Source organism: Bubalus kerabau, chromosome 1 (genome assembly GCF_029407905.1).
Source record: "Bubalus kerabau isolate K-KA32 ecotype Philippines breed swamp buffalo chromosome 1, PCC_UOA_SB_1v2, whole genome shotgun sequence".
NCBI lineage: Eukaryota > Metazoa > Chordata > Mammalia > Artiodactyla > Bovidae > Bubalus > Bubalus kerabau.
Window position 1 is genome coordinate 276,409,598 of NC_073624.1, and position 27,923 is coordinate 276,437,520.

The following is a 27,923-nucleotide window of genomic DNA, read 5'->3' on the forward strand; positions in this document are numbered from 1 at the left end:
CAGGCTCCCCCGTCCCTGGGATTCTCCAGGCAAGAACACTGGAGTGGGTTGCCATTTCCTTCTCCAATGCATGAAAGTGAAAAGTGAAAGTGAAGTCACTCAGTCATGCCCGACTCTTTGCAACCCCATGGACTGCAGCTCACCAGGCTTCTCCGTCCATGGGATTTTCCAGGCAAGAGTACTGGAGTGGGGTGCCATTGCCTTCTCCGACCTACAGCATACCCTTATTTAAATAAAAAGAACATATTTCTTTTCAGAAATACAGTTAACCTGTGCTTTTTTTCTCAAATATATGCAAACTAATAATTAGGATACTTTTCTCCACCAGCTACATCTAAGGTCACCCAAAAAGCAAGTAAGTTGTGTGCTTTTGTATTTTTTTTTACTTGTTTAGAGACTCCCCAAAGGCAAGAACATCTTTTTTTAAAAAATTTAATTGATGCCATTATGTACATACACATTTATACACACGTAGCATGTTTATGAGCATGTATATGGATAGGGAGAGACAGAACTTATTTTTCAATCAATTTTCCCCCAAGATTTCATCAACTTCTGTAAGAATTCAATTTAAAGGCGAGCAGAGGATATAACCCTTAGTCAGTGGGCATGATTTCATGAAATAGAAAATGTTTCTAAGCCCCATTTTAACATTGGCTTTACTTTTTCTCCCCGGATCTAAACTGGCTAAGCAAAATAGAATTATGGCAAAGTAAGAAACTCTTTCCTCAACTATGTGCATTTTTTCTTTTCTTTTTTTTTTTTACATAAAAGGCTCAGGGGATATTTTGGAGTGTGGATTTTTTTTTTTTTTTGGTAGTCATTTAAATAATTGTCTCACTTTTTTTTCATTTTTCTTGGCCATGGTAGAGATGGTCTTTTAAAGCATATTATTTATTTTTTTAGGAAAATTGTCCTCTTACTGCAGATTTATAACTCTAGTAGAGACTTCCAAAAATCTTATGCCAACACTGTAAATTTTACTGTGATGTCATAAAGTTACAGTTAGGGTATAATTTTTTAAAGGCATTTCATTTTGTAGTTTGGAGTAATAGTTATAAAGCTGCTCTCTATAGAAACCACTGTAACTTGTGATTTTAGAACGTCAGATAATAATGCAGAATATTGGCCAAAACTTTTAAAATGAGAAATATTTTACTGAACTGACTCTTTCTAAACTGAAGTCTGGGAGAGAAATGTGTTGTTAAAATGACTACCTTTTAACCAAAGATTATCACTTCCATTTCCATTAGTCTACCTTGGGGGGGCTGCATATGATGTATACTAATTAAATAGGATTTATTGGTTCAGCTAGATTCTGAATTACTCTCCTTCCCTATGGATTAAGAGAGTGCCTTTCTTAACCCTTTTCCTTGAAATCCATCAGGATCTTTTATGTGGACTGGCTAGTATTCTGCACACTTCTAATGCTTAATAAATATTACATTACAATATTAGCATAATAATAAATCATCTTAAAGTACTACATGGGCTATTAAGTGAGATCCTATTCAGTTGAGCCAAGACATCAAAAAGTTTTATTTTCTCTATACGCATACAAAGTAATTTAAAAACTCCCTTCCCATGAAATGTCCTTGCATCCATACAGAGTGAAGTGGTGAAGTGTGTGTCTCCAGTTATGTATTTCATTTGTTCAATTCATTCTGGGGCCTGAATTTGCCATTTTAGTAAGAGGAAATTTAAAATCGGGCAGACAAAAATGGAAATAGCACCATTTGTCAAGTAAATGCCCTTTTCCCAATGGCAATTCTGAACTCTTTATAAAGGATTTCCAGGCCAGCAGCTAGGTAGTGTCCCTTGCCATTAAGAAACCCTGCTTTGTCTGTGACCAGTTACGTCACACACACCTAGACGAACAACTGCGGAAAACGTGGGGATTCTGTTTACGGTTACAGAAACGAGAAAGAAGTTAAAAATATCCTGTCAATACAATCTCCTCCTAACTGGTTGCTGTGAGGGAGCTCCTAGTTGGAAACTGCCATCAAAGCTGAAAATAAAGACATTTCCTTTTCGAAAAGTATTGTTCAAATATTACACATTATATCTACTCAAATAGGATAAAGATGATGCAGAATCTGTGATAGATAGCAAAATGGCCTCAATTCTGTCTCCTTCACAGTTTAACTTTGCAGTTAGCTCCTCGTGTCAATAAAGACTCTTATTTTTCTCACCCCTTGAATCTGAGCTGACCTGGGACGTCCTTTGGCTGAAAGGCTGTTGTGCCAATTCTGAGACACGTCTCAAGAGGCACTTAAGCTTCCCCTCTAGGAACCCTGCCCAGTGGCCACCTGAGCCAGCTGAAGCTAGCCTTCTGGTTGATGGGAGACGTCTCACTCCTTCACCCCATTGGCCCTGGCAATCCCCAGATGCAGTGCTAACCAGCTGACTGGCAGTGGACAACAGGTATTAAAAATTTTCAGTGGAGACTAGAAGAGCTTCACAGCTGAGCCCAGTCTAAACTGCCCACCCCCCAAAATCCTGTCCTCAATAAATGGTCCTTGTTCTGAGCCACTAAATTTTGGGGTGGTTTGTTACATAGCAGTAGACAACAGATACATCCACTTCTTAAATTATCAGAAATAAGATTGTGGCTATCATTCAGCTCAAATAAATGTTATTCTTTCAAAACTTTGATTTCCCTTACTGAGTTACTTGCTGCTAAGTCTGTATTTGGCACCATGGTTTCCTGAATATCTTTACCGCAAGTGTTGGTTTTTGCTACTTTACAGCTTTCAGAGGGAGTCTTTTCCTCCTTCCATAAAAACCTTACGTGGAACCCTCAATGAACACAGTCAACTTTCAGGCCCTTCTGATCCTCTTAGGATAATGTCATTTAGTTAGACCGGCAAACCTGAAGAGGTGCTTTATCCAGAGGTGATTCTTCTTCTGAAGTGGTGTCCAGCCAGAAAAAAAAAAGAAAAAGGTGAAAAATCAAAGGAAGCTATGTTTAGCTTCATCTCAAACGTCCGCATCACTCACCACATTGATTTAACATCACGGCACCTCCATCTTTCAGCAGGAAGGGCTGGCCCAAGACAGCAGCTGCGGGGGCCCCGTAAGGGTCAACCTCAAATGACAACATTGCTGCTGTTGGCCGACAGCTGCAGTGGAACTCGGGATGAACAGCTCTCTTTGGGTAGATGGAATAGATCTGTTTCAAGGAAGTGGATACAAAGTAGAGTTCAAAGAGATACAAAGTGGCATTTTATGCACAAGCCTTATCTTCCTGTGAGTTAAACCTTCTAAGATTGGAGGAGGTTCTGTCCCTGTCTCTCCCGGGCTCTAGTTCCCAGCCCGGGTTTCTAGAGTGTGCCGCCTTGGCTGGGGGTGAATCCACGGACTCAAGAGTGGTCCTCGTCAGCATGCAAATCACTTTCCGCCTCTGCAGACACTGAACCGTTGGCCACCTTCCCGTTGATGTTTATTACTCCACATTTCCAGAGTTCTCTGACTTTGTCTCCTGCTGGTTTCTTCTGCCTGCTTGACAGTGATTCACAGCCTGGAGGCAGGCACAGAATATCTGTGGGATGACCGTCCACCCCTGAAATACAGGTGTTTTTCTTTAGCCCTCTTCTCTTCCTTTACTGACAGGACCTTTAATAAACACCTTCATATTCACAGCTTATATCCTTTTGTGGATTGGGGTAAAGACCCCCATCAGTTCCCAAAGGAGAACTTCTCACTGACAGATTTGATGAGGCAGAGGATTCAGTATTCTGCCAAGGGATGTCTCAACTTCTCCATCAGGTTGCCTCCTAACCAATCTCAGCCACCCACGCTTACCTCCATCCAGTATTCACTCCATTCTGCAGCTGGGGTCATCTATTCCAGAGGGAAGCGTCACACTCCATCAGTCCACAGCTTCCCATCAGTTCAGTTCAGTTCAGTCGCTCAGTCGTGTCCAACTCTGTGACCCCATGAACCGCAGCATACCAGGCCTCCTCTGTCATCCCCTTCTCCTCCTGCCCTCAATCTTTCCCAGCATCAGAGTCTTTTCCAATGAGCCAGCTCTCCGCATCAGGTGGCCAAAGTATTGGAGTTTCAGCTTCAGCATCAGTCCTTCCAATGAACACCCAGGACTGGTCTCCTTTAGGATGGACAGGTTGGATCTCCTTGCAGTCCAAGGGACTCTCAAGAGTCTTCTCCAACACACAGTTCAAAAGCAACAAAGATAAAATTCTCGGAGTGGCCACCAAGCCCCGCATGGACTGATTCTTGCCTTGCTCTTTGACCTGATCTTACAGAACCCACCACCCCCAGACTCGCCCCCCCACCCCCCCCACCGACCCCCGCGGGCAACACACTAACGCCAGCGACACTGACTGTCTCTCCTGTCCTCAGAGAAGCCCTGCATCCCTCTATGTCCAGGTCTTTGCTTATGCAGCCCCTCTACCTGAAACATTTAGAGTCTCACCTGCTGGACTGAATTCAGCTTTCAAGGCTCAGCTGTGATGCCAGTTTCTAGGGGAAGCCCCTTCTGACTCCATAGAACAGAGCAGGACTCCGCTGACTCCCCCAGGACACCGAGTCTGTCTTCATACTGCTTGTCCTCTGACTGAGGCTCGTGTTTGTGTGGCCCTTCCTCGGGATCTCCTTCTGGTTCAGTTATTCTGCATCACTCCCCGGAGCTTAGCGTTGCACACAGCAGGTACTCTATGAATGTACACTCAGTAAGGGAAGGAAGATAGTGCTCTGGTGCCTGACACTGCATCTGCCCTTGTGTTTTCCAGGAGGAGCCAGATCTCAGGGTTGCAAAAAGGCAGTGGGCGTGAGAGGGAGAGACAGTTCAGTGCCTCACAAAGGCTGACCCCCTGCAGGAGGAAACGGCACCCCATTCCAGTGTCCTTGCCTGGGGGATCCCATCAACAGAGGAGCCTGGGGGGCTACAGTCCATGGGGTCGCCAAGAGTCAGACACGACTGAAGCTACTGAACACAGAGCCCGGTACGCTGAAGAGTGATACAGGCCAAGCTAGAAGATAATGCGGGGACCGCGGAGGGCAATTTCTGGCTGGGGAGATTTCGGCTTAGGAGTCTGGAGGTGCTGAGAATCCAGGGCAGAACAGAGGAGCTGGGAGGCCCTCAGGAGGACTTATGTCAAAGACAGAGTCTGTTCTTGGTGAGTTCCTACTGTCATTAATTACATTATATTCACACTAGGTAAGTTCTACAGGTCAGGATTTCAGAATAATTATACATTTTTGTATTTTTAGCTATAGTTTTTTCTTTTCTTGGTAGGATTCAACACTGAAGCCCAACGATGTACAGTTTGGGGCTGAAGAAGTGGTAATGGAAATACTGATCCCAACCCCAGGATATCCATTTTAGAAGCGATATGATACAAGGAGGAGATCTTAGATATCATCACCATTGTTCCTTGATGTCACAAGTCAAAAAGCAATTCCTCTGCAGCCAGAGAGCAAATTAGTCACTGGCTCCTGTGTATATGAATTATGGCTTAAGGAATCACAAAAAAATTTGAATTACTAAACAAGTTACATTGAAAAAAAGAAGAGAGGAAAGATGCATGAGCTTAGGGAAAGGGTTTTATAATATACCCCAGTCGACTCTGTGATAAATGTACATAATTAATCATAGACACCATTTTGGCAAATGATATTTTTAAATGATAGAGGCAATTATCTGTATAATTACATATGCACAAAATGCATTATTTTCTGCTTTCAACAGGCAGCCAACCCTACAGAAAAGGTAAGGAAGAGACTTACCTAATTTAGCATCCTAATTTTAAACTCAATCTAAAGAGGACATTTTTTGGTAATTAGAGGAGGTCCAGAAGGCAATGGCACCCCACTCCAGTACTCTTGCCTGGAAAATCCCATGATGGAGGAGCCTGGTAGGCTGCAGTCCATGGGGTTGCACAGAGTTGGACACAACTGAGCGACTTCCCTTTCACTTTTCACTTTCATGCATTTGAGAAGGAAATGGCACCCCACTCCAGTGTTCTTGCCTGGAGAATCCCAGGGACGGGGGAGCCTGGTGGGCTGCCGTCTATGGGGTCGCACAGAGTCGGACACGACTGAAGCGACTTAGCTGCAGTAGCAGTAGCAGCAGAAAAGGAATGTAATAATGCTGACTTCTTGGTTTGCCTACTATCCTGGTGAAACTATTTAGTTGCTATGTTTAAAGCCATACAATATGTCATATTCTGTTTTTTTTTAATAAGTACAAAATAATCTCCTAAATGCCTTTCCAATAAATGGTCTGGACATATATTGTAAAACTTGTGAAAATGAAAGCATATTTGCTCCTCTCTACTAAGTTATTCTTTCCATTAAAATGAGAAAGAAAATTTCAGCAACTATAGTAAGCAATGGTAGTTGTTTTTTTTCCCTAACTTGATAGAATGAGTACATCGTCTCTCGGCTATTTCTTTACCCTGATGGTCTTATCTTACAAAGGCAGTGTGGTGTGGGGAAAGAGTTCTCTCTGGAGTCAAACATAGCTTCAAATCCTGTTCAACAATTTACTATGATGCTAACCTTGAGCAACTTACTAAATGCTGCTAAGCTTCAGTTGCTTTCTACAAGTGAGTATAATCACGTCAATCTCATAAAATATGCTGTGAGCAGTACAGGAGATAATGTTTATCAAGTATCTGGTCTCCTGTCAGGGATTCAACACATGTTCAATACTGCAGGTATTATTCATGTTAAATCCTCCCCCTACTTCAAGTTCTTTAACATCTTATCCATCGGAAATAAATCACAATGTCATTCCATCGTTCACTCATTCTACCAATGTGTATTGAGTGCCAGGCATACTTACAAAATATCAGTATATAACTAAATGAGTCATTTTGAATGTCTTAATAAGTAAAGAAAGGATGGATTATTCAGAAAGTGGTTAGCAATTTTGAACTCTAACTCAGATGGTCTACAACTGTGTTGTCCATGCAATAGCCAATAGCCACACCTGACTCTTGAGCGCTTGAAATGTGACAATTTTAAATTGAGATATACTGAATACATAAAATATGCTCCAGATTTTGAAAACTCAGGATAAAGACAAAGACTGCAAAATATCTCATTACAATTTTTTTCATTTTGCTCACATATTGAAATGATAATGTTTTATAACTGCATTTATATTTATAAATATTTATAATTTATACTGTATAAAATATTAAATTCTTAAAATGAATTTTATGTTTCTTTTTACTTTTTTAGATATATGGCTATGGGGAAACTTTAAATTTCATTGCTCACATTTGTGGCTACAATTATGTTTCCATTGGGCAGCACTTATCTAAATATTTAAATACAGAAAGAAAGGAGGAAAAGAGTGGAGGAGAGGAAGGGAAGTAAGGGGGAAGGAAAGAAGGAAGGAAATAAAAAGGATCTTCAAGAACTAAAAGATATAAGCCTTAAAAGATCAGAGAATGGAACAACCCTTCCTCCACATAACACCAATGACAAAAAAAAATCTGGGAGCCTGAGATGCTGTGCTTCCAGCACCATGCCAGCCACTTAGCAAATGCCAGTGTGTACTGATCTCAAGGGGCCTCGGCCTGCGGGGCCTGGAAGCAAGGTTTCGGTTCGCGGCAGAGATGAAAGTTAGGCTGAGGCATGGGAGTGCTGCATCCTAGCCACTCGAGCCGCAGGGACCAGTGGCCAGTGGCAAGGCCCTGGTGCACCCGGCTGTGAGGAAATGAACTCCCGCAAAGACAGGAAGCAGTGAGACAAGGGAAGTGTGAAGCAGGGAGGAAGAGTATGTGTGGGTAGACCCACGGAGAGGCTCGCTGAGAGCCCTGCCCCTGTGGCAGTCTGAGTCACTTGAATGGGGCGCTTCCTCCAGGTTTCCTTCTGCCGGGCGTCTTGCTTCTCCTGGCCCTGAGCTCACGTTTGCTGGATCTCAGAGTCCAGGCGTGTGCACGCCATCTCTCCCACAAGATGGATTCTAGCGAAGGGGTCTCAGGGGGAGCTGGCATCTCTTACTGTGAGGTAACACCCCCTCCCTTCTGACCTCTGAGACAGAGCCTTTCTGCATAAGTCTAGTAGGGAAGGTCTGTCACTTCAAGAAGGAGAATGATTCAGTCTCTATCTGTTATTTGGGCAGGGTGACTTCCTCTCTGGGTCCCTGTCTTCACTGCGGGGAAACCAGCCCTCCAGACTGGGGCGCCCCAGCTCCCGCCTCAGCAGTGTCTGCTTCATGATCATGTCCCCTATTTCAGGCACCATACTAGGTCCTACAGTTACAGTGATGGACGAAACCATCCGTCCGTCCTGGAGTACTCAGTCTAATGAGAATTAAGAACAAGAAAAATTTTTGCAAGCTTTTACATTTTGTCTTTCATATTGTTGACCTTGAAGATACTATGTTCTAATTTTCTTTCAAAGAGTGTGGACATGCCTCTCCAAATCTGACCCTTATTAACCTGATTTCTGTTTTCTCCTTGTGAGAATGAACCGCAGTGGGACATTGAAAGGCAGCTTTAGTTCCATTGTCAGAAATGTCATTGGCTAGTATATTGCAAAGTTGTTCAGTAACAGAAATTAATTTAGAAGCTCTCATCTGGCATATATTTCTATATCATACATATCAGTTCAGTTCAGTTCAGTCGCTCAGTCATATCCGACTCTTTGCGACCCCATGAACTGCAGCATGCCAGGCCTCCCTGTCCATCACCAACTCCCAGAGTTTACTCAGACTCATACCCATTGAGTCAGTGATACCATCCATCTCATCCTCTGTCGTCCCCTTCTCCTCCCACCTTCAATCTTTCCCAGCGTCAGGGTCTTTTCAAATGAGTCAGTTCTTCGCATCAGGTGGCCAAAGTTTGGGAGTTTCAGCTTCAGCCTCAGTCCTTCCAATGAACATTCAGGACTGATCTCCTTTAGGATGGGCTGGTTGGATCATACATATCATTCTCACACAAAATCATTCCTGGATCCTTCCACAGTATTTTGGACCACCTATGCAGTCATGCTTGTATACATGCATGTATACATGCGTATACAATCCTGTTTCAATACAAATGTGCAGAGCAAAGACATTCATTCTGGAGCAATCATAGCTTCACCAGCCCCTTGCCATCCCCACCCCAGGCTCTCAGAGGAAGGAGCCGCAGCTCTGGCCAGGCCAGGCCTTTTGTCGTGCTGATTAGAATTGAGCTGAGCTGCAAGATTTACATGTTAAAGGAAACAGAGCCCTGGCCCCAGAAACCGATCCCGGAAGGAGGAGGAGAGAAAAGGAAAGGCTTCCAGGAGCCAGAGTTGGGAAGCGGAGTTTGGGGGAGTGAGGGGAGAGAGAGAGAGAAAGGAAACAGTTACCATGGCGAGCCGTGCAAGATACTGAGACTTGAGATGAAATTGAAATGCTGAGCTATTGATAAGGGACGAGGTTCTGAGAGAACAGAAATGAAGGCAGGATGAGCAGAGGCGAGAAGACCCCAGGAAGGCTCGCTGAAAGTTATGAGATCCCTTGGTGATTTTCTGAGAAGCAGCAATGAGGATTTAAAACGCTTTCATTAATTCCTGCCTATCTGACTGGTGTTTCTACTGGCTTTGCAACCATTCACACTGGTGAGAGCAGCTGGGTTAAGTTAATTAAACAAGGAGGCCGTTAGACTGGATGGGGCTCTAATGCTTTGGCAGCCAGTAGGCAAACCTAAATCTAAGCCCGAAAATGCCTCCAACTTAGGAATCAGAATGCTAAAGACGCAGACCACAAACAGCCAACTCGGCTTTAAACCACGGCCGGTCAGATAATTTCCTTTCTTGGCTTTCTTTGCCTGGGTCTTTCCTGAGCTCCTGTGGGCCTACCGTTTCCGGTTTGGTGCTGCCCTATTGCAGATGGCTTTTTGCTCAACCTCTTAGAATTTTTTGTTATGCCTCAGTTTATCTTTTAAGAGCTTCCCTTGTGGCTCAGCTGGTAAAGAATCTGCCCGCAATGCGGGAGACCTGGGTTCGATCCCTGGGTTGGGAAGGTCCCCTGGAGAAGGGAAAGGCTGCCTACTCCAGTATTCTGGCCTGGAGAATCCCATGGACTGTGTGGTCCACGGGGTTGCAAAGAGTCACCCGGCTCTCTCTGGGTTCCTGGTCACACTTCAGGAGCTCCGTGCGGGAAGCGGAGGCTGTCCCGAGCCCCTGTGCACACACAGCCACTACTGTGGCCATCTCTAGCACCCTCACCAGCAGACGCTCCAGAGATACGGCTTAAACAGAAAAGGTATGGCAACCGACTGAATAAACCTGGCTGCTCAGCTGGAGGAAGGTATGTACTGCCCCAGGCACGACTGCTCATCCTTTCTGTGCATGAGCCCAAGAGCTAGGACAGGCCTGGTTTACTGGTTTCCTGTTTGTCTGGTTTGGTTGTCTTAATAGTCAGTTGCCCGTGACAATAAATACACCTTCTCAGTTTGAATACACGGGTCCCTTGACCACAGCCGCCCCCTCCTGCCACAGACTCCCTAGCTGCAGGGTCATCCCCCTGTCTCAGGGTCAGCACGGCGCAGTCCCCGGGAACCCGGGAGAAACCACAGAGTTCTGGGCAAGTGGCACAACAGAATCAACCAGAATCGTGTTTGGGCCCAGTCCAGGATAATCAAAACTGAATTCCTGGGCCTCTGTAATTTTTTTAAATTCCTGGGTCATTCGGACACTAGGTTATGAGCTGGAAGCCCTCTGTCTTTGCTCCTCGCCCAGCTCAAATCTGAGTCTTCACTTGCTACGCCGATCCCAATGGCCGCAGGCGAGCCGGCAGGCCCCGATGGCTCGCTCAGTAGCCCCGGTGTGCCTCTGAGGGGCGGTTCCTTCCTTCATCCCTGACGATTGAGACCCGATGTCTTGGCTGGCTGGGCCCGTCCTGGGTCAGGCTGGCATCTTGGGGAAATTACTAACAGCTCCTCTTTCTCTCTTAAAAGAGCTCCAGGTTTGGATGGTAAATTATATGGTCCCTCCACACATATCAAACAGGGGAAACCCAGCCTCGCCTAGCGTAGTATTTTCCTGGGATTCTTTCCAGCAGCAGTTTTAATATTCCTTCACTCTCTTCCTTCCTCAGACGTCTTTCTTTCCAGCCCTTTCTTCCTTCTTTTTCATCAGATAAGGCTTGCACAGTCCCAGACAGCCCACCCTCTCACTCCTTACCCACCCCACACCCCTGGGAGCTTCCGCCTCACCTCCACTTGCGGAGAGTTCAGGAGGGCGCTGCGGGTGAGAGACTGGATCCCGCTGGTTCCTGTTTGAGCGCCAACCGAGAGGCAAGTAGCCCGAAGTCCTGTGTTAGCCGGACGGGCCTGGCTTTCCCGCGGACCTCGGATCACTGGAAAGAAAGGTCCGTGGAGCACAGCGCCCACCAGGACTTCCTGCAGCTGATGAGGGTCCGTCACCCAAGTGTGGACCCCGGGCTCCTGCAGATAGAAGGAGGAGGAGTCGGGGTTTTCCAGATTCTCCCACACCACGGACTTCCCACAGAGGAAAGCACTGGCCTCTGCGTCTTTCTCATCTGACCTCTCTCCTGAGGAGGCCCTGAACTCAGGGTCCTGATTCCCGCATCTGACGCTCTGGCCTCTCTCCTGGGGAGGCCCTGAACTTATTATCCTAATTTCTGTATCTGAGGCTCCTTCTGCTCTGGTACACAGGTTGCTTTTTCCTCCACCTTTGTTGGCCCCCTGATTCCAGGACATTATAATGCCCTCCACCCCCCTCATCTTTGGCTGGTACTCACCTTGTCGGAGCCCTTCCTGGGTTCGGCTTCCCATTCTGATGCTTCTCCAAAAACCCAGGCCAGGACTAGGCGCTATCTCAGAGATGACACAGAGGCCACGCCAGCGGCAGAGAGCCTGACATGTTCACAAACGACATGGTCGTGTTCACGGCCTTCTCCCCAAAACTGAGATTTCTCCACAGACACTACAAAGCAGACGGAGCCCCTGAACTGTTTCGGTGTTGAATTGTGATTCTCTTCACGCCCCTCCCCACCATCCAGTCCCATCCCAGGCTCTCTGCTCTCCTCATCACATTCCCTGTGTGGACTGTGTTAGCCGCTCAGTTGTGTTAGACTCTTTTCGACCCCACGGACTGTAGCCCACCAGGCTCCTCTGTCCATGGGATTCTCCAGGCAAGAGTACTGGAGTGGGTCCCCATTGCCTTCTCCAGAGGATCTTCCTGACCCAGGGATCGAACACTGGTCTCCTGCCTTGCAGGCAGATTCTTCGCCATCTGAGCTACAGGGAAGTCTCATCATCTTCCCTACCACCCTCCTATGATGTCTCAACTCTCCATCTCACTTTGCATGTGAGTTGCTAAATTAGTCGATGAATCAGCTTTTGGTTCATAAGCCAACTACCAACACTGACAGTTACAGAACTGAGTTGTCCCATAAGGGCGGGTGGCAGGTTCAGATGACCCCCAGGGGCAGAAGGCAGGGTGCCTGGATGCAGCCGGCTGGGTGGGACCCAGAGCACCTGGCGGGTGCCTGCCCTGGACAAAGGGTCTAACTGCTGTTCTTTCTCGGTGCAATGTTGCCAGGAAGGGAAGCCGCCTCCAAATGCTAGACCTTTCCAGCTTTCCAGAAAAACAGAGACACCTGGATTCTTATGAAAAATCTATTATTTTGAGGAGGGAGGAATATTAATGCCTGATTTTAAAACATTTAAATTTCATCCTTAAACAAAACTCGGTGTGAGTAGGATCTGGTTTTCTGGCTGCCAGTTGGCAATGGCTTTTCTAGTATATTCTCAGACAAATTTTTACATAATTTTAAACACGATTTCCAGATTGAAAAATCCTCTGAGGCAACCCAGCGTCAGGGGGTGTGAAATGCTAAAGGATACCCGGGAAATCTACAGATGCTGCTGTTTATGCCTAAAAGTGTCAGTAGCAACAACAGAAATTCCTAGTAAGTGACAGATAGCCACTTAAGAAAATCTTTTACCGAAAGGAGATTTTAAGCATTCTGTAAGAGGTCCACTGTGCATGCTTTTGTGCCTGAACACTTCATTTTTCATAAACAAAAACCCTCTAATTGTCTTGCATTTTAAAATATCTTTGTCAGCAAAGATTCTGAGGAGGCAGTTAGAGGGGAAAATAAAAACACTGAAAGTTAGCAGGGACATCAGTTAATCTCTTATCCCTTATGCAGTTTACATTTTGAGTGACAACTAAGGTTATCTACTTTGCAAATACTGTAGCTTTATTTTTGAGCAAGGTGAGAGGAAAGCATATTATTTTCCTCTATTACTGGACATTATCTTTTTTCAAAGAAATCAGGATGCCATGCTTTAACACTTCAACAAATGTAATACGTTGAAATGCAAAGTATTTCAACGTGGGATGGCAAAAATGGTTCAACTGAGTGAAATGCTAGAGGGGGGTTTCTCAACCTTAGTATATGCAAGTGACATTTTGAGTCCGATTATCTTTTGATGCGTGTGTGCGTGTGTGTGTGTGTGTGAGTGTGTGTGTGTGTGCGTGCGTGTGAGTGTGTGTCTATGTGTGTGAGTGTGTGTGTGAGTGTGCGCGCGCGTGTGTGTGTGTGCATGTGTGCGCGCGCGTGTGTGTGTGTGCAGGTGTGTGTGAGTGTGTGTGTGTGCGTGTGTGTGTCTGTGAGTGTGTGTTTGTGAGAGTGTGTGTGTGTGCATGTGTGTGTGTGTGTGCGTGTGTGTGTGCATGTGTGTGTGAGTGTGTGTGTGCGTGTGTGTGTGTGAGTGTGTGTCTATGTGTGTGAGTGTGTGTGTGAGTGTGCGCGCGCGTGTGTGTGTGTGTGTGCATGTGTGCGCGCGCATGTGTGCGCGTGCGTGTGTGCGTGTGCAGGTGTGTGTGTGTGCGTGTGTGTGTCTGTGAGTGTGTGTTTGTGAGTGTGTGTGTGTGCATGTGTGTGTGAGTGTGTGTGTGTGTGTGTGCATGTGTGTGTGAGTGTGTGTGTGTGTGTGTGTGTATGTGAGTGTGTGTGTGCGTGTGTGTGTGTGAGTGTGTGTGTGCGCGTGTGTGTGTAGGGGTTGTCCTGTGCACTGTGGTCTGTTTAGCAGCACCCGTGACCTCTACCCGCTAGATGCCAGCAGTACCCGCCCCAGCTCATAAAAACAAAAAAGTATTTCCAGACACCACCAAACTTGCCCCCCATTAAGAACCATTGCTCAAGAGGAAATGTACATCACAACTTGGATTCCGATTCTCTGAAAATCTTAAACTGGCATTTCACACAAAGGGGAAAAGCATCAGCACTGACTTCATCTCAGCCCTGCGGCACTCCAGTGGGGCCGGGGAGAGAGGTCTTTGCGGCCAGGGCAGCGGATGCACACTGACACGGAGGTTGCTGGCGGAGGGGGCAGGAGCGGTCACCCCTGGGCGTGAGATCCGCGCTTCTTGACAACAAGGCCGCGACGAGCAGGAGCCAACAGAGACCTGTCAGGCCAGGCAGCAACGTCTGGTAGATCCCAGACCACTCGTGGGGAACTCCAGCCTTCATCTGGCCAAGTGTGAGGCGAATTTTCAACATCTTGAAGAACGGGATGATACCAACCAGTTAGACATTTAATAGGAAATCCTTTCTTTCTTTTTTTTCTTCCCTCATTTTGGAGAGAAAACATTTTTCCAGAAAAACTTGAAAGGTTATAATAGTGGTTTGAAATCAGTAACTCTCGATTTTTTTTCTTTGTGGTTATGGAAGAAATCATCAATTCCATTTCTCAATAGAACCTCATAAACACAACAGGCCAAATGCCAGAACAGAAATTAAATGGCTCTGTGAGCCTCAAGGGAAGACATACTTTAACCATGAAGTATTCACACCAAACCATGAGTGCAGTACATGAAAGAGAATGAGCTAGAGAATGTGCGGTTTGCATTTGCTGTTTTTGACAGCACTGTTTATCAAAATAACTAACAATTTTCAAAGACAAGACTACTTAATTTTCACTCTATTGCTTTTCTGTCTGGGAGGAACTATAAAGAATAAGTTCACTAAGTTTTTGGTTGAGTTTTAGTTCATGTAATTTGTTTCATGTTAGATGTTTCAAAACGGCACCCCCTAGTCTTTTCATAGTTTGTTACCTTAAAATAGGGATGATAATGTACTGGTGGATACGTATCACTCTGCATCTGTCAAAACCTGTGGAATGTACAGCACACAGAATGAGCACCAGTGCAAAGGATGGTTTAGTTAACAATAGTGTATCGATATTGACTTATGGGTTATATCATATATACCACACTAATGCAAGATGTTAATAATAAGATGGAGTGGAGGGGTGTGGGCAGAGGGGGTGTGAGGGAACTCTGTATTTTCTGAGAACTGTCCTTGTAAACTTTAAACTGCTATAAAGACAAGGTTTACTAAATTTGAAAATCTGTTTTGTAAATTTTATAATAAAAGCCCCGAGACAGTTAAAATTCTGTAAATGTCTTTTAAATAGGACTTTTGAGTATCGTTCTGCTACTTGCTTATTTACTGCTGGAAGATAATTGCTCAGGATGAAGTAGGGGAGAGAAAGGACTTCCTGCTTGTTTGAGCGTGGCCAGTGACTACTCTCATCCAAACTCCTGGCAAGTACTATCTAAGTGCTGTGAACAGTGGACCTCAAATTGCATTATATTTATGCATTCTCTTCTTGTCAGTGATTTCACATGCCTTTACGTTTTTCCTTCATGAAATAACTTTTGAAGTAAAATTCACTCACAATTGTTTATAATACATTCTCCGTGACAGGCCAAATTTATTTCTAGTTAACGACATATAGTACTCACTGGAAAAGCAGTTATGATGAATCAAAGAGCTTTTTGTTGGACTTTATCTATGCAACAGCAAACAAGCTGTTGTGTTGAAATATAGTAAATTTGTTTTCTCAGTGGCATTCTATTCACCCTGTCATAAAGACTATTGGTCCCAGTTTTAATCTGTGCAACAGTGGGACGTTTTTCAACACAGAAGCTTCTTGGATGGTTGTCAGAGATTCTCCAGGCTAATTAGATGTCATCTGTCATGGGAAGACTCAGAGCAGAACTTCATACTAGAGGCTCTGAGGGGAAAGAGCAATCTAAAGAAAGTCTTAAATGGTCCTTAATTCAGAGGATACACATGTGGTTGAAAGGATAGAACCTACTTTTATGACCACATTAAAAATACTCAGCGCAGCCAAGAGTAAGTGCAACTGGATGTAAGAGACAGCTAGTGCTGGAAAAGACTTCTGAGAGTCCCCTGGACAGCAGAGAGATCCAACCAGGCCATCCTAAAGGAAATCAGTCTTGAATATTCATTGGAAGGACTGATGCTGAAGCACCAGTACTCTGGCCACCACTCTGGCCACCTGATTTGAAGAGCCAACTCACTGGAAAAGACCCTGATGCTGGGAAAGATTGAGGGCAGGAGGAGAAGGGGACAACAGAGGATGAGATGGGTGGATGGCATCGTTGACTCAATGGACATGAGTTGACTTTGAGCAAACTCCGGGCAATAGTGAAGGACGGGGAAGCCTGGACTGCTGCAGTGCACAGGGTTAGAAAGAGTCAGACATGACTTAACTACTGAACAACAGCTGTGCTGAAAAGCAGCAAATACTTAAAAGTTGGGAGGAACAGAACGAAGTGCAAAACTCGTGGGCTTTGGAGTCCTAGAGACTTGGGTTCTACTCCAGACTGTAGAATCCCAGGCAGGTTGCTTCACTTCTCTGGGTTTCCAATCTTGCATCTGTGGAGTGAAGAAAAGAGAGGTCACGTCGTTCAAGAGCTAGATTCATGGTAAGAGTGCAGTAAGTGATGGTTTCGTCAGTGCCGTTAAGACTGGTAATAGCAACAGCAGTAGTAGTAGGGCTTTCCTGGTGACCCAGTGGTGAAGAATCCACTTGTGATGCATGAGACCCGGGTTTGATCCCTGGGTCAGGAAGATCTCCTGGAGAAGGGAATGGCAGCCCACTCCAGTGTTCTTGCCTGGAGAATCCCACGGGCAGAGCAGCCTGGTGGGCTACAGTCCATGGGGTCGCAGAGTCAGGCACGACTGACTGACGAACACTTTCACTTAGTAGTAGCTGTAGTTATACAGTCTGAAAAAGAGGCTTGTTTCCAAGAAGATGAGATGCCTCAGTGAAAAGTAGGGAGACTGGGTTTCAAGGTGAAAGTTGGTGTTTCCAAAGTAGTGGGAAAGAACGAGGCACATTTTGACTAAGATAGGGAAGTTCCCTTGGGAGATTTACATGAAGTAAAATTAATGCAGTATAATATCAGTTAGGGAATAATATCTGAAGGTTTGCGGGGAGGAGAGCAGATGACAGAAAGACAGTGGGTTCAGGAGTCAGTGAACCTGGGCTCTAAATTAAGTTTTTACCTTTAGAGCCCCAATTCCTCTGCTAACTGAGTGACTCTGGGCAGGACAAGGCCTCTTTGGGACTTAAGTTGTTCACCTGTGAAATGGATCCATGGGTTCAGAGGGTCACTCAAGACGGTGGCAAATAAGAGTCTAAGTCCTTTGGCATACAAGAGGCATGATTAAAGCAGGAAAACAGTTGCTCTACAAGCTCTTTCTAGAATTTACTGGAGAGGAAAATAGAAGAGGATCAAGTCAGAGAAAGAGTTATGTTTACAAAATACTGCCACAGCGGGACAACGGGAAGGCAATTCCATCAGTTGACTTGGTGCAGGAACGGATATTAAGAGCCCATGAGCTGGGACAATGGGAATAACATGAAAATTACTGAAAGTGAGGGAAAGTAATTATTTGTAGAAGAAAGGGAACATGATAAGCTAATTTTTCAAAGAAGTTAAGTGTCAAGACATGGCAGGAGATCTTTAATATTGACTAATGAGCAATAAATTAGATTTAGTGATTTGATATAAGTAGAATGGATTATATCACACATTTTAATTACCACTTTATCATATTAAAGATTTCCTAAAAACTGACTATAAAATTCATATAAGAGCATAAAGTTCCAAGGATAACCAAGACAAATTTGAAGAAGGAAATATGAAGGAAAGATTTGCCTCATTAGATATCATGAATTACTACAGTGTACACTTTATCGACTAAAATAATGTGGTGTTAGGGGAAGGTCAACATAGCAGCGAATGGAAAAGAAGCCAGACCTATCACTTAATGGAAATACCTACTCTTACATAAGACCTCAGTGTAAGCAGAGGTGACCTTAGAAACCAGGAGGCATTGTGAGGAGCTTCACTGCCTATATGCAAAACTATATAATTAGAACCCTACCTTACATCATACTTCAAAAAAAAAAATATCCAAATGAATTAAAGACACAAATGTGAACACACAACAAGCTATACCTTTTTATAATGCAGAGAGGGAAGAAATTCTTAAACCAAGCTCAGCAAGTCAAATTTGTAAAGAAAAAGGTTGATGAATTTGACTGCATTATTATAGTGAGAATATAAATTACTGGTGAGAATACAGACTTGGCGAGCAATCTGGTAGTATTCATAAAGATGCACGTATTCTAGACTCAGAAACTCCAATTGCTATGATAGACTTGAAAGAAACTTGAACATTTATACAAAAGGAGACATTCTGCATAGCCTATACAAGTGAAATATTGGAAGCAACATAAATGCACATCAATAGAAAAATGAATAAGTAAATAGCTATGGCATGTCCCATACCTATTACATTTATTTAAACCTTGATCTACATGGACTGATACAGAAAGAACCCAAAACAAAATACTGAGTGAAAGAAGCAAGACTGACACGTGATATCAATTACGAACATTTTAAGAACTTACAAAAATAAGTAAGTAAAAATTGGTAAAATATACATTTAGTAAAAACACAGACAATGGATGGGCAGGGTATATGCCTGCTTTGGGGTAGAAGCTATCTCAGAGAGCAACAGAGGGAAGTAACACCAGAAAGTGGTTTAAACCTTCTTTGAGTGTATGTACCTACGTTTATTTTTGAACAATAAAGAAAACCTTTTAGTATCTTAAACTTCTGAGTACTGGTAACGAATGTTTACTGTCTTACTCTTTATACTTGTCTGTTTGCTTGAACTATCACCAAATAAAGCAGAGTGGGGCAATTTTTATCACTCATAATTTAAGCATTATCTATGTATTTGAATTTTAAGGCATTGTAATTACTGTTTTGTAAGTGTTTGGAAATTTTACTTCAAGCTTTCAAAATGATTTTTTTGTTTGTTTTACTTCTCTGCTTCCCAAATTATCGAATAAAAATTACATGGGGAAAAAAAAAACCTGCCATAAAACACTGATAGTTACATCAGCAAAGCATTCTTAACTTTTAACAAGATTTATTTTATGGCTCCACTTCAGTTTTGATCAATTAAATGATCAGGGGCCACTACCAATTAAAAGGATTAGTGGGTTAATAAAATTCAATTCACTAAAAGTTACTTTCCAGTGTGTTTCCAGCGTAGAAGGGCTGCGTAAAATGAGGTACACCTGTAAATTCCAAAGTGTAACTTGGTCTCTTGGGACCATGGACCCCTTTGATCTTGTCACAAATTGGCTCCTGGAAACCAGAAGGCCTCCTGGACTTGAGTCTCCAGGGATCTCACCCCTGCAGCATCTCAAAACAAATAAAATGACTGAGACAGATGCTGGACCCAGACAGAATGGCAACCATTTCACAAAATTAACCCCCAGATGATGTGAACAGACAATTCTCCACATGTAATTATGGCTTTTGTTATTTTTCTCCCATGAAAGCTTTCTATTGCTTTGGCTTAAATGCAACAGATAGAGGTATTCAGCCTTGGCTGGCCATATTTCTGATCCATATTTCAATAGATTATCCTGAATTGGCCTCCTGGAAGCATTTATGCTGACCAGTTTTGAAAACCTCTTTGTCAGCCCCTCACCCTTACCTGCTAACGCCCAGCTCTAATGGATGAAAGCAGGGGGTGATGATAATCACTGTCTGCCCTGCCCTGAGTGCATTGCCTGCGTCTGCAAAATTGTCTGGAGGGGAGGAAAAAAAAGGAAATAAGGAGTATAATTCAATGAATACTTAGGAACCGAGCTTGAGGGTTTCTTTTTCCATTTAAAGGAGTAGTGATATCAGAAGCAGGATTATGAAAAAGAAAGAGTTAGTAAAAATAGGATCTTTGTGAATTAGAATAGCAAGGCCATTTCAAATTGAATTACGCAGGATCATGGCAATTAGAATTGGAAAAGATCTCTCAGTCTTTCTCTGTCAAAGCATGATTACTCCCCACGGGATATTCTCCCGAGCTTAGTCCAGTCCAATTTTAAGTGATTCAAGTGATGGGGCCTCCTTCGCTTCTCTTGGGATATCCCTTCACAGCCTGAAACAGCTAACAGCTAGGGAAGCCCCCGTGTATACATATGTCCTTTTTCCATGATTCTGTTCTGTGCGTCCCCAATCCACCTTAAAACTGTCTGAATTTAATTTTAAATGGGTACAACCTACATTTAAATGATTAAACCCAGCTGAGTCTGGGTCTTTTTGGATAGGCTGACTCTCTCTCTCTCTTTCACACATACACACAAGTACACACACACACACACACACACACTTGAGCTCATGACACAGTCACAGTGTATTTATGGGAAACAATTAATAAAGATCCTTACATTTTATGTCATTCACTGATTAAACAATGTGAGAACTCAATAACCTACTGCTTTTCAACTGACAGAGGGGCAACAAACTATAAACCTAAGTGCTCCTTCACTTTGTGAATATTATATTGTACATGAGTAAAATAATACGATCTTCTAATATAGTGCTTACTATAGATTATTCAGTATAAAGGATGCAGATATGCAATATGGTGCTAATGCCATAAGTACATTTATAGAAATCATTTTATTCAAACATTTTTTTTTCATCCATTCAAACAATAGGGGACTCATACTTTCTATGTAGATGGGCTCATTCCAACACTAAATTTGGTTTGAGCTTTGAGTAAGTTGTAGGGCCTAGAGGAACAGCTTGGGGTGTTCAAGGTTAATGGAGGTTGCTTAAGGGTATTTAAATTTGATCAAGGATTTTATATAGCTTTCCATGTCCTTTCCAAAGAGCTGCCCTAAAGTATTTTTCACACCTGTCAATCAACCAACCAATATCCAATCAGGTAGGAAAATGAGTACCCTGGGAAAACGAGAAAAAAATAACTTGCGCTTTCTTTAAAGAGATGGAATCTACCGTTTCTGTGGGCATGATTTTTGATGCCATCAGTTCATGAAATTTTGAGCTGAAAAGAGTCTTAGAGCTAGGAATCTTTGAGCTAGAATCAGCTAGCTCAGTGATTATACAGTCATGGTCTAGAAAAATTATAAAGAGAGTCTGTGCAGCAAATTAAACTTTTGAATGTCAGTTGGGTGAGTTTTAACTATGTGGATTGAACATGCTTTTACATCCAGCACCTCTATAAATCTTGTGAAAATTACAAGAAAGAAGTTTAAAAGAACAGAGAATGTAAGAAAAGAGAGTAGCCAAGGAGACATTCCTTGGCTATGCAGATTGCTTTTGAAGATGAGAGCAAATACGGCAGTGACTGAGTGATTTGAATGGAGGAAGCTAACAATAGCTAATGATTTTTGAGCATTTATTATGTGTTAAGTATCAACATAAAAATTCCGCATAGTTTAATTCAGGAAACTCTCACAACAATGCTATAAAGTTGAGTAGTATTGCTATCTCCATTTAATAGGTGGTGCTTCTGATGTGATAGGTTAGTTAGGGAGCTGTTAAGTAACAGAAACTGATATGTCAACCCGGAGAATCTCACTCCTGCAGCTGCGAGAGGGGAATACCAGGGATGAGCAGGGCAAACTGCCCCACACAACCCCCTCAGAAGCTCGGTGGGAGAAGGAGTGAGCAGGAGGCCTGAATGATGAGTGAAAGACCATCGAGAACGTCCTTAGGCCACAATCTCCCCTCTGTCACATCAGATGAAAGGAGATGCTAAACATCCAAGTGGATCAGAAGATTGGAGGACGCTTTGTGGTGGAAAGTGAGTGTCCTTGAAAAAATACTCACAATACCTGGCCTTATGGGTTCCCACAAAAAAGCCAGAGAGCCAACAAACCCCACATGGTGATGCCTGTTTACCAGTTACCCACGTAAGCAAAGTGCTTAAAATCAGGTTTTACTGCCTCTTTCTTGATATCTGTTTCTATTGACTGCTTTATCTCTTACCAATAGGTTGCGTTTCCCTTGCTTTCTCTGTGTCTCATTTTTCACTGAATGCCAGTGTATGCAGAAGACCAATGGAGACTTGAAAATTTCATCTGAATATCCATATTTTAAAAAAGAACCTTGACTTCTACCTTACCCCATACACAAAATTATAAATATGGATCATAGACCCAAATATAAAACGATAAAGCTTTTAGAAGAAATCACAGGAAAATATCCTCAGGACCTTAAAGTAGCAGAGCTTTCTCAAGGGGCACAAAACGCTCTGTCATAAAAGGGCAAACAGATACACTGGATTTCATTAAAATTAAGGAACTTGGTTCACAAAATGCAACATTAAGAAACTGAAAGATAAAGATACAAACAGAAAATGCAATATAAATCTGTACTACAGATAAATAACAATATACTTATGAGAATATGAAAAGCATTCCTTGAAATAAACAAGAGACAAGACAACCCAACTTGTAAAAATTAACTGAAATACTTGAAAATAAGCAACGCAAAAGAGTGTATCCACATGTCCAATCATGTCTGACTCTTTGTGACCCCACAGACTGTAGCCTACCAGGCTCTACTGTCCGTGAAATTCTTTAGGCAAGAATATTGGAGTGGGTAGTGGGTTGCCATTCCCTTCTCCAGGGGATGTTCCCGATCCAGGGATCGAACCCAGGTCTCCTGCATTGCAGGCAGATTCTTTACTGTCTGAGCCACCAGTGAAGCCCCAAATGTTCAGTAAGCATAGGAGAAAAAAAACTCAGCATCACTAGACATCAAGGATACATAATTTAAAATGACAATGGGATATCACTGGTAAACTTCCAGAATGGCCAAAATTAAGAAGAGTGACTATATTAAATTTGGGTGAGACTTATGAGCAATTTAAACTCATATATTGCTAGTTGATGTGAGTATAAATTGATGTAACCACTTGGGAGAACTGCTTGGCAGTATCTGCTAAGTCTAAATACATAACTATTGTACAAGTCAGCAATACTAGTCCTAGATGTATACTCAAGAGAAATGAGTTTATATGTATACCAAAACATATGTAAAAAATATTAACAATAACTTTATATATAATAGCTTCAAGTTGGAAATAATCAGGATATCCATCAGTGGGAAAATGGATAAAGAAAGTGTAGTATATTTACATGGTGGAATAGCAAACATTCATTTTTTTTTTAAGTTTTAAAAAAGAATAAACTACTACTGTGTACAACAATATGGATAAATCTGCCAGGCAGTATTTTAGTGAAAGGCAGGTGTAAAAACATATATACCACGTAATTCAATTTATATGAGGTTTAAGTACAGGCCACACATACATTTCCAGCATTGAAGTTACAATAGTGATCACCTCTCTGGGGTGATCACATAGCAATGCTATGATGTTATCTTGGCCATCTGTTGGTTACTTGCGTTCTTACATGTGTAAAAATTCATCACATATATTTACTAGCAATGCACATTACTGAATATACACTATTCTCAAGGAACACTTTTAAAAGGCTAAAAACAAGGTCAGCTAGGATCACAACATATGTGAAGAAACCTTTAAAATAGAATCTTGGGCTTCCCTTGTGGCTCAGTCAGTCAAGAATCTGCCTGCAATATGGGAGACCTGGGTTTGATCCCTGGGTTGGGAAGATCCCCTGGAGAAGGGAATCTCCACTCCAGTATTCTGGCCTGGAGAATTCCATGGACTGTATAGTCCGTGGGGTCCCAAAGAGTGGGACATGACTGAGAGATTAAAAAAAAAAAAAATGAAACAAAGCTATCATTTTTTCCAGAAAGTCAATGGGATTTACATACATTCATGAAATAGAAAGCAGAGGAGTTAAAACCATAAAACAAAAAACAGAAAAAAAGAAATAGGTTTCTTTGGTGGGGAGGGGGATAAAATGTAAAAATTCCATAGAAAATAAAGTGGAAGAAATTATCTAGAAAGCAGAATAAAATGTTGGGAGATAGTCAATAGAAGTTACCAGGTTTTTAAACAATTTAGTTACTCCAGGCAAAAGTGCTCATCTCAGGACGTGGCCTTCATGATTTCAGTCTGACCTTGGGACAGCCTGGAAATATTTTCCTGCAACAAGCTGCCCGGTGACTTCAACAGAGTATGTTTGATTTTTTTGTGAAATTATATTAACTCGGCGTGCTCACAACTATTTCCTCAGCTGTGATTGACAAATACAACATTTCGAAGACAATTGAGGAAGCACATTCATTAATCTTTATTTCAGTTTGTTCGGGAGAGGAAACATTTCAAAACAATAGGTCTGTATGAGAGGGGGAAAATAACAAATATTATCCCAACAGCAACAAAATAATAAGAGAGGTGGGAATACTGGAACACTGACCTCTTGCTATGTCCCAGTTATCAGCCAACCCTGTGTATTTATCCGTGTGAGAGCAGTGTATGTTATCATTTCAAAGTCATTTCTGCTTTTCTCTTGTCTTAAATAATGTACATTCTAGAACATTTGGATAATACAGTGAAGACACAGAAAAATCAGCGAGGACCCTTCTGCATACAGATAATCACTATTGATTGAGACTTAGTTTAAAATCCTTGTTGTCTTTCTTCTCTCTTACTATACATACATATATATATAAATATATTGATATATCTCAATATATATATATCTATATTGATATATCTTTATATATAAAGAAAACTTTATCATACAAACAAGATAAAATCAAGCTTTATCATACAAACAAGACTGGACTATTTGTAAATATATAATACATATGTAATACAAAATTATAATACATTTTTGGCGCCAAAATCAAGGGGGATAAAATCAAGCTTTATTGTGCAAGCAAGACTGAACTATGTGTAAACGAAATAATACATTTTGGCGCCGCGGCAGCACACTGAGCTCCATAGCTCCAGCGGAGGGGCAAGTGAGGGCTTGCGGGTACCTGGCAGCTCTGTACCTCGCAGAGGAAAAATAAACACGCGCTAAGAAGCCCGGAGGCAAAATGCTATCATATACATTCTTTGTGAAAACTCGCCGGGAGGAGCACAAGAAGCAGCATCCAGATGCTTCAGTCTGCGTCCCAGAGTCTTCTGAGAAGTACTCAGAGAGGTGGAAGACAATGTCTGCTAAAGAGAAGGGATAATTCGAAGATGTGGCAAAGGCAAACCAGGCCGGTTACAAAAGAGAAACGAAAATGTATACCCCTGCTAAAGGGGGAACAGAAAAGAAGTTCAGGGATCCCAGTGCACCCACGAGGCCTCCTTCAGCCTTTTTCTTTTGTTCTGAGCATCATTCAAAAAGCAAAGGAGAACATCTTTGCAACGCCATTGGTGGCGTTGCAAAGAAACGGGGAGAAATGTGGAATAACACTGCTGTAGATGAAAGGGCTGATGCTGAAGCTGAAGCTCCAACACCTTGGCCACCTGATACCAAGAGCTGACTCGTTGGAAAAGACCCTGATGCTGGGAAAGACTGAAGGCAGAAGGAGAAGGGGACGACAGAGGATGAGATGGTTGGATGGCATCACCGACTCGATGGACATGAGTTTGAGTAGACTCCGGGAGTTGGTGATGGACAGGGAGGCCTGGAGTGCTGCAGTTCATGAGGTCGAAGGGAGTCAGACACGACTGAGCGACTGAACTGATGCTGATACTGACAGATGACAAGCAGCCTTATGAGAAAAAGGCTGCAAAGCTGAAGGAAAAGTACGAAACGGATATTGCTGCCTACGAGCTAAAAGGAAACCGGACACAGCAAAAAAAAAAAAAAAAGGACGGGCGGGAGGAGGGGAGTGGAGGAGAGTCCTCAGGGCTGAAAAAAGTGGGGGAGAGGAGGAAGAGGAGGACCAGGGGGAGGAAGAAGACGAAGAGGAAGAAGATGGTGAATAAGCTGGTGCTCCTGCAATTGCTTTTTTTCATTGTCTATAAAACATTTAACCCCCCCCCATAATCAACTCACTCCTTTTAAAGAAAAAAACTGAAACGTAAGGCTGTGCTAAGATTTGCTTTTAAACTGTGCAGTGTCTTTTTTTGTATAGTTAACACACTACCAAATGTGTCTTGAGATAGCCCTGTGCTCGTGGTATTTTCCGTAGCACCTTGCCTGGCGCAGTGTATATGGAGCTTTAGAGCACGTTCTTGTTGGTGTGCAGTACGAATTAGTTACATATGGGGATGGTAGTTTTTTCATCTTCAGTTGTCTCTGATGAAGCTTATATGAATAATTTTTCTTCTGTTAATTAAATACCATTCTGTAATTGAAAAAAAGAAAAAAGTTGCAGCTGTTTTGCTGACATTCTGAATGCTTCTAATTAAATACTATTTTTATTAAAAAATAATACTGTGGACATTTTCCTAAGCATACAATCACCTTTAATTAATAATATTTCACAATATGATGGTCCATGATTTATGTACCATTATTGTGTTGTTTGTCATTTAGTTTGTTTCAGTTTTAAAATATTACAAGTGATACAAATCATAACAATGATATAAAATATTTGCACATGTTAAAGGAATCTAATTCTTATTGCCAAAATGCCTTGAGAAATGTTACCTAAATTTACACTTATACCAGACACAGCAGAAAGTGCCTGGTTCACTGAGCTTGAGCCAAATCCAGAAATTTTCATTTTTATAAAATCCTCAACATTCAAATAGAAAAAAAAAAAAAGGTAACATTGCTTTTTAAATCTGAATGTCTATGTTTCTAATATTATTGAACATCTCTTCATATGATTGCTGGCATTCTAATTTCCTTTTTTTCCCCCAAGTTTTGATTGATTTGATTTTTCTTCTTTTTTCTTATTAAAGTGTAAGAGCCGTAATGCTGTTGCTGCTGCTTAGTCACTAAGTCATGTCCGACTCTTTGTGACCCCAAAGATTGTAGCCAGCCAGGCTCCTCAGTTCTTGGGATTCCCCAGGCAAGAAACCTGGAATGGGTCGCCATTTCCTTCTCCAGGGGATCTTCCCGACCCAGGGTTCCAACCTGTGTCTCCTGCTTGGCAGGTGGATTCTTTGCCACTGAGGCACCTGGAAAGCTCTAAGAGCTTTAATAAGTCAAGGCTAAGACCAATAATTTTCAAATGCTTTTTTTCTCTTTTGCTGTTGTTTTTGTTTGGCAAATTATGCACATCTGTATGAAGGAACATGTGTGATGGGACGGTAAGTAGAAGAACAAGGGTCAGAGGAGTCAACAGTTCGTGCTGCCTTAAGCGTGGACATCGTCAAAGATGGCAGCAGTAAGTCCAGAAGGAAAAGAAGGTCAGAAGCAAGTGGTTGTCATGGATAAGATGTACTTTCAGGAGTTTTCCATATTATTTTTATTACATTAGTGGAGGATTAGCGGGATAAAGGCTCTCTCAAAATCTACTGGAAGCCAAATCTTTGGATGATGATAGAAATCTTTCTTTTGCAGAATGAGCAAGTCTTTTGGCTAGACGTAGATAAAAGCTTTTGTTCAATATGGCGTAATAAGTCCAGTAGGCCCACAGCAGCCAAACTAAGTCTGTCTCAAAGTATCTTATTACAATAAAATCAAATTTAACCTCCTCAACCCAAGACACAAATCACTCACTTTTCTTTCAAACAATTTGTTAATATATTATCATAAATGCTACCTGTCACAAGACTGATAGTTGTCGGTAGCTCAAAAATATGAATAAAATTGAAAATGAATCTGAATGTGGGAACTATAACAGCATTTCATAGAGAGGTGACGATAATAAGAGGTTGTGGCAGACACGAAAAATCCTCAGGAATAGGGAAATCAAGAAAACGTTCTTCAAATTGAATAAGCTCCCAAATCAGTCTCACC

The 27,923-nt window shown here is 42.5% G+C and overlaps 1 pseudogene; it reads left to right on the forward strand.

Annotated features, from left to right (window-relative positions):
* Positions 1–24,960: 24,960 nt before the first annotated feature.
* Positions 24,961–25,996, forward strand: LOC129633346 (high mobility group protein B1-like; annotated as a pseudogene).
* Positions 25,997–27,923: the final 1,927 nt, after the last annotated feature.